Source organism: Elaeis guineensis, chromosome 1 (genome assembly GCF_000442705.2).
Source record: "Elaeis guineensis isolate ETL-2024a chromosome 1, EG11, whole genome shotgun sequence".
NCBI classification, from domain to species: Eukaryota; Viridiplantae; Streptophyta; class Magnoliopsida; order Arecales; family Arecaceae; genus Elaeis; species Elaeis guineensis.
Window position 1 is genome coordinate 167,598,245 of NC_025993.2, and position 8,565 is coordinate 167,606,809.

Consider the following 8,565-nt stretch of genomic DNA (forward strand, 5'->3'; position numbering starts at 1 on the left):
AACTATCCTCATCTAGGGATGAGGTAAAAGGATCTTCAGCTGGAGATGAGGTGAAGTCCTCCTGAGTGCCAAAGTTGGACCTACAAAATAAGTCTCCGACCAGAAGATTTTCTGGTGGGGACCCTCTAATGCTCAAGTTAGCATGAAATTGAAGAATAACAGTAAAAGAGAGTGTTTCGAGGCTTTTCGAGAGCTTATCTTGGGGGTTCCTGTTTTCCTGTATTTATAGAGGAGTTAGAGTCGTACATGCAATGGAGTCTGACCAGTTTTTGATTATTACGTATAGATTAGACTGACAGAGAGTTATTTCTATTTGGGGCATGATTCGATTATAGAGATATTCTTCCTTATCTGAATTTTTCTGAATTGAAGAAGGCGCGAGATCAGTCAACGAAGACTACTATGCATCATAGACGGAGGTCGGCTCGGGCCAACCTGAGAGTACCACGATTCTGATCGAGGTCCGAGCTGAGTCTTAAAGGTGATTATGGCTGACTCTTGCTTACCTCGACCATATAGTCAGCCGAGACCGAGATGACGATCTACAACAGTAAATATAGATATAAATACAAATATAAACTGGATAATTAAATTTCATGATCATAGATCAATGATATTACTAAATGGATGATAAATTAAATTAAATAGTATATTAATATAATTATATATTTTTTAAAAGTCCAATGATGTTATATAAAATTATATAAGATTATAAATAGTATTGTGGTGGTGGGAAGGCATCTTTAGTCTCACATTGATTATGAATCAAGAGAGAATATGGCTTACATAGTTTAGAATCTTCTCTCTCACGTGAGGTATCTTTTAAAAGGTAAAACTATAAAGTTCTAAATGATCAAGGGCTATTGAAGTTTAAATATATAAGCCAAAGCAGATAATACCTCACGTATGCAAATGCGAAGTCAATCCAATCATCTGAGTCCTTGGCACTTGACCGTAATAAATAGTTCTCTCTCTATGTCTATCTTTTTGTATTTAAATTTTTATTAACATATTGTTAGATTTGAATATAAAAATCAATACGAATCGGAAATTGTCCGATCTACTTTCATTCCCGGATATTGGTCACGGTCGAGTTGGGCCCAGGACGATGTTTCCTTTGGGTCGTTGTCTCCACTTTTGTAGCTTCAGAAGGAGCCTGTTTTGACCAGCAAGCGGAGTCGGTGCTTAGAATCGAGAATGTCCGTCCCCGGCCGTGACCCCACAAAGTGACCTTTCTCCCTTTTCTGAAGTTAGACTGCCGACCTCCTTGACACTGATGGATGGGAGCGGGCTTGAGTCAAGAGTCAGCATCCCAAGCACACGGGAAAAACCGCGTGTGATGCTTTTGTTCCTCTCTCCCCCCGGAGCCCTGGATCCGTGTGATTAGTATCCGGATCGAGGTAGGATTATTTTAACCAAAAAACGCAAGATAGTATTTGTCCCTTCATATACATCCAGAAATGGGTCCGGTTGTATCTTTTGCGCAAAAAGAATGATCCATTTCCTTTCACATGGCCAACCACTGCGTTATGATTTGCATGATTTTTAAAGTATAAAATCAGTTTTGTGATCTATGCTACACATGGAAGCTTTGAAAGCCCTACACAATATGATCCAATGACTCGCCATGGAAAAAAAATCAATCATTCTTTCATGCGAAAGATGCATCCCATACCCCAAATTATCCAAAATTGATGCTTCTACTTGCAATTTAGAAAACACAAAAGTAGTTCACATTGAACCATTGCTTTTGTGACCTTCCATGTTCCATTTGATGGGGAGTAACAAACAAAATCATGCCATCTACATCAAATTTGCTGTACATGTGCATGAATCGGTTACATTAGCTTGGCTTCAATTGGGTCTGAACACGAATAGAGGAATCTAGGTTCGTAAGAAGGGCCAGAACATCACTATCAAAGTGATGAAGGGCCTATTCCAATCCTGGGAGTTCTTATTAGCCCGGAAAGATCTTCCCAATATATGTTATTTTGGAAAATATGATAAAGTGGAGAGCTTAGAGAGCTTAGGACCGCCAATAGACAGCTACTTGATTTTTTTTAGGGACTCATTTCCAAATGATTTAAATTATTCAGAAAAATTAAGGATTGGTTATATCATCAAGGATCTTCCATCATAAATTTTAGAATGAAAGCATCCCACACAAAGTATCAAGAAAATCTTATCAAATAACAAGATCTTTCATAATCAAGCATAAAATGCATGTACTAATCTTGGTTGATTGTCATTTATCAAAAAAAAAAAAAATGGTAGGTTGTCCAAATGACAGCAAAACTTCATACACTTACCAGACGCTACTCATAGCATTTAGTTCTACACCCTTCTAGCGAGCATTAGCTAAGCAGCTAGATTGGAACAACAATAAAGATGCAATAAAATTTGTTAAGTTCAAATATCTATGGAATGTACTATATTTCTATAGATCAATGCTTGTGGTGCATTAGCTTAACAAGATACAAATTTTATCTAAGAAAATCTCTATGAAGGGGGGAAAAAATGTTACATGAACCATTTGAATCATTTTAAACACCATGTTGTTATTGCTATTCTCTTAGAAAGGTGTCTTTGCATTTTGAATGAAACATTTTGATTTCATTAAATATGGAACTCAGGGATGTGGTTGTGATTGAATAGCCCTTAAACGTGGCCACCACCTGAGTACTTTCTATAACCTCATTCACCTTTTATTCCCCTACAGTTTCACGTCCCCATTCAATAGGAGTTCCATGTAGATTGTTTCTTTTTTCTTTTTTGTACCTGACTTTGAGGTCCAACTAGTGTCACTGTTTCAGGAATAGCAACGAGGCGATAATTATTGGAAAAGATAACCTTCCAACAAAAAATGCAACTTCGAGGAGCGCTCTCACAGGATCCGTGCTCTACTCTCCCGCCTTTGTCATCGGAACACGCGTCAGATGGTGGTTCATGGAGACGGTGTTTGCTGTATTCACAGTAGCGCGCATGGGGAACCAGCTGTCGCGCAATTCAGGAGCACCAAATCCTCCGATAGATCCCATGCTTCGACCGGTATTTATCTCCCGTACTCCACTTCACCAAACCTGATAATATTCGACCCCGCCAAAGGCTGGCCACAATTGTAGCTCTCTTTACACAAGCTCATGACCTCACGGTGGTATTCATAGTGCACTACTCAGTTATGAACTATCCTTAATCCGCAGCAAAAGTTTCAACCAATTGGCAATGGAAGTATAAGATAAGCAAAAATTAGGTGAGGACGTTTGGTCAATTTCAGATAAGACATTAAGATAAAGCGGTCTGGGCCAGATCTCTCTCTCTCTCTCTCTCTCTCTCTCTCTCTGTGTGTGTGAAAAGAAAACGACAAGTTTAAGCCATTTAAATAACTATAGCATAGTCTAAGGTCGGTCGAACCTTGATTTCTTTTTCTTCTTTAGTTTGAATTTTTGCTTAAAAAAAAGAAAAATCTAACCCCTTTTCTTTTTAAAGAATAATGTACTTTAAATTTTATGAATGGGTACGCCATCACTTCCTATAAATGCACGACACATACATGTAGGCATGCATGCAAGGATTGTGATGGAGGAGCTCTGTTTTCGGTCAATGGGGTGGAATGGATCAAAGCTCATACCAGGTGAGACGGATACAACTATATTTTGAAAAGATGAAATAAATTATAACCATCATCAGTAGGCATCTGACCGTAGCCACCTATCGTCTGAAAGCTCTAGCTCTTACTTCGGTATGGGCTTTTGATTCTAGGACAACCAACAATTGACGTAGTCACCATCAATACTGGAAACGATGGCACCATGTGTCAAGGATTCCAACAATGTACAGGCCACTGTTAGAATATAAATTCTTCTTGAAGACCAAGAGCAATGAGATTGCTTAATTTAGTTAGCTTAGAGTTGTTTTTCTTATTCTTTCCAAATTTTGAGAGTACCTCTTGGTAGTGCGGTGAAAAGCTAGTAGTTATCTCTCTTCTTTAATTTCGTTTATACACTTAGTTTCTTCTCCTTCTTTTTTACGATCAATTTTTCATCATCTATTATTGGTGAAGAGCACCTGCAAGACAAAATTCTCACGGACCGAAGTTGTATCTGACGAAAACTCTCCGATGCTTAAGTCAGAAAAAGGGTTGGTGAATAGCTAAGAACGTTGAAAGTGACAGTCTTGACCTAAAATTATCTTACCCGTGCTGCTTATTTACCTCCTCTTTTATAGAAGATTCTAATGTAACCATCGAACACATGATCTCATTTTTTATGACGCTAGATTATCGGACCATAATCGTAGAGTTAGTGAACTATTTATTTTCATTAATGGTCATGACACATAGTCGATAAACGTTCATAATGGTTAGAATATATTGAGCAGATAGATCGACTATATGTCGGTAATACTGATACACCGGTAGAGATAAGTCGGTAGAAGATCCGAATGACCATCGACTGATAATTTTGATATGCCGATGGTCTTCGATCGGAGGTTGATCAAGTCATTTATTGTAGGTCGATAATAACCGACTGTCTGTCGGTCAACCGATTATGAGTTGGAGTAATATGTTCGTTCGGTCGATATAGAGTCAGAATCGAAAATTGATTGATTTATCTTAATATTTTTAATTTTAAAATTGATAGTTGGTTTCAAAATTTTTTATTTGAATTTATGTTTCTTGCATATTTATTTTTATACTGGGTGACTCTGAAACTTGTGTTAGGCGTTCCAAGTCTGCATCTTCTTTTCTTTAATGTCCCTCTCTTCTTCTCTCTCTCTCTCTCTCTCTCTCTCGCTACTGTACACTAATGACCCAGCTCCATATTCCAATATTCCAGTTTAAATAATCGAAGGTGTCAAAATTCACTGATCCTCCCTTTTGTTTCACTTCTCTTTCCTTTTCTTCTTATCGCTCTCTTTCTCTTACCACTGGTACACCAATCACCAAGCTCCATAATTCAATTGCTAATCAAAGGTGTCAAGTATAAATTGGATGTCTGATCAAAACATCATCTTTCAGGATCTTTTTGATACTATATGATATGATAAAAAAAAAAATAAAAATAAAAAATAATCAAATACGTAGATCAACTAAAAAAGAATCCGCCTCCACAGAGCATGCAAATTTCATTATGAGAAAAAATAATATTACAAGGAGAGATCTCACCCTCAACCCTTATACACCCAATTTCTCCCTTTCAGGAAGTTCTCTCTCACAAAAATTCTCTCTCTAAGAAGACCCCTTTGAACCTCTGAAGTAACCACTGTCCGCTGTTCAAGAACCTCTCTGCTCTGTCTCCTCTCAGCGTCTCTGCCTCTCTCCCACTCCATGGGTTGGGTTTGCACGAAGCCATCCACACCACACAGGTCCTCACATCCTGTTGTTCACAGATCAGGCCCTTTTAAAGGGTTTAAGATGAGTTAGATCATGATTAGGATTTTTAACAGCACCTAAACAAAGCCCCTGGACCATTGGATCTCGACCGAAAAAAATCCACGCCCTCCGATCACGCATCGGTCCATGAAATAGTCCGTAGACTGCGAGAAACGCGTGAAAAACGGCATGCGGTCCATGGTAGACTACGAGAAATTGAAGGGTAATGCCCCCTTGATCCACAGAACCCCCTGTGCACCGCCCGATCCACTGTGGATCGGGCTACGGGCTCCCAAGGACGCGCATGGGCTTGGGCCGCGCCCGCACCCGTGCGCCTGGGCCTGGCACTGCACGCTGGGCCGTGCCCTACCACGCCCAGCCTACGCTCTGCTGCGCCTGGGCCGCACCCTACCGCATGTGGCTGCACCGCCGCCGGCGGTCCTCCGCCACTCCGAATTTCATGCCGACTTCTTTCGTGCGTATCTTCTCCGTCCGAACTTTGTTTGAGGTGATCTTGATCTCGTTGGACTCTGTTTTTCATCGCGGACCTCGTTGTGGGCTCAATGTAGATCGAATCTTGAGACATCAAATTCTAACATCAAGTTCACCAATCTTTTGCCCCAATTTTACTAGTTGCATATGCTTGGTATATTAGTTTAGTAAAAACCATTTTACAAATCATGTGCTTCAAGTTACTAGTTTTAGGTATGAAATTCACCCGATGTTCACTCCAAAAGCCAATCCCATGCACAATTGGGATTTTATCAATATCAAGTGCAAAGTTTGCCGATTCTTTCTCTAAATTTCTACCAGCTAAGGATACAAAGTTGGTAGTTTCATTGTCACGAAAAAACTAGTCTAGGAAACCATTGTTATCAATTGTGTGTTCCAAATTTATTAATCCCATATATGAATTTTACTATTTATGCACTCCAAGCTACAACCTCAATACTATTTATTAATCCTCCCAGATTTAACCACAACAAACCGATCCGTGCCCAAGCTGATAAGCCAATCAGACATTGACAAATGGCATACTCTTATTTGATATTTTCAAACCATCCGTCCAAACAATGATGGTAGAAAATCTGACAGATCATTTTTTGAAAGGTCAAGTCTCTTCATTTTCGATCAAATAATTAATTTTTATGCTTTTGAAGTATGGCACATTTATTTCAGGCGGCAGCAACACTAGTCCGAAAAGTTTCGAGGTAAAATACGGAGATAAGATCTTTTGGTCGGTGAATGATTGAGCCAAAATTCGAATGTGAAGATAAGATCTCCTGATCGGTGAAAAGCGAATCGAAAATTCAAGTGCGTAAATAAAATTATTTGATCAATGAACGATCAAGTCAAAAAATAAGTATGGAGATAAGATCTTCTGATCGATAAAAATCGAATCGAAAATTCAAGTGCGGAGATAGGTTCTTCTGATTGGTGAAAAATCAAACCAAAAGTCAAGTACGAAGATAAGATCTCTTGACTAGTAAAAATTGAGTCAAAAAATAAGTATAGAGATAAGATCTCCTGATCAATAAAAATTGAATTAAAAATTTAAATAAAGATAAGATCTCCTGATCGGTGAAAACTGAATCGAAAATTCAAATGTAAAGATAAGATCTCCTGGTCGGCAAGAAATCAGGCCAAAAATTATAATTCAGAAATAAGATATCTTGATTGGTAAAATCCAATCTCTATAACAAATGCCTCCCAAATTGGTGAAAATCCAACTTTATGAAAATATTTTTACTTCCTAGTCCGATCAGAGAATTATCACCTCAGATATAGGAAGTGGAGGGTAAAGTGTTGGTATATTAAATCAGCTTCAAGACACATAACATCATTATACGAGATCAAATAGATGTCAATCTGAAAGCGTCAGGTCCTAGCAAACAATTCAGCTCGATATTTTACTGACTTGAATAAAAGATATCCTTGTATTCTCTCCGGATGTCATCTCAGCTAACAAAGAAATGTTCAGATTATGTATTTACTGACCTGAAACTCCGATGCCTCTTTATCCAGGATGAATGTTTTGACATCTCTATTTTATCCCGGTCATCTATCGAGGTGAACTATTATAGTGACAGACTTAATCGCTCTATGAATGCCCTTGGTGATTTTCTCATGTCTAGCTTATATACATAGTTATCCACCAACTCACTTACAAGTGGCTTTCTAACTGCCTAACAAGTGGCTCTCTAATCGCCCAACAGATTCCTCTAACTACCTAACATACTCTGGAATGACCTTCTCAATTTTTCTATAAATAGAGGGTTAAGAATCCTCCATCAATAAGTTCTGCTCTCTAAAACTAGGAGAGACTCTGTCGGTAGAAAATTAGATCAGACTCTTGGCTTCATCCAGTTCTCCTCCAGTCCACACAATCTCTCTTGCTTTTTCATGCTTTTCTATCCTTGTTCTCAAAGTTCGAACTGACTTAAGCATCGGAGAGTCAAGAATTGGAGGATCTCCACTCAGTTTCTTGACTGATTTTATAGATTGAAAGATTTCTCATCAGACCGTAAAGATCATTCCAGTCTAGTCTCATCTAGTTGATCAACTCTACTTCAGATTTTAAGTCTTGCAGCAATACTAATTATTTAATATTTATATTAATCTATATAGAAATATAAAAATAATAATTGTTTCATCCCAACAAAAATAATAATAACATAAGCCTTGAAAATAATTTTTTAATCATTAGTTAAGCTAAGCATGACTACTTTATAAAAAGGCAAGATACGTTTCCATAGCACTCTCTCGATGGTGGCTAGATCATAAAAGAGGAAACATCTTAGGTTATGCAATCGAGGAGCAATGTACCTTAATTCCCCACAACTAACTCGTCTCTCCTTCTGGATTCGGGTTGTGTACTGTGCATCAAAAAAATGATTGATTTTCTTTTATGAGTTCAACCATTGGATCGCACCTTTTGAAATCATTCAATCCCTTTCTTCCCTCCATTAGTATAAATCATAAGATATATATTGTATTTTAAAAATTATATAAAATATGATCCAATAATACCATAAAAGCAATCGATTTTTCATACGAAGATGCAACTACAACCTCTCCTTCCATCATTCCTCTCAATTTTCACTAGATATGAAAGATAGATTGAAGGAAGAATAGATAGAGGAGAAATGATTGATAAAAAGAGAAAATAGGTGAATCTTTCATCAATTTTTTTT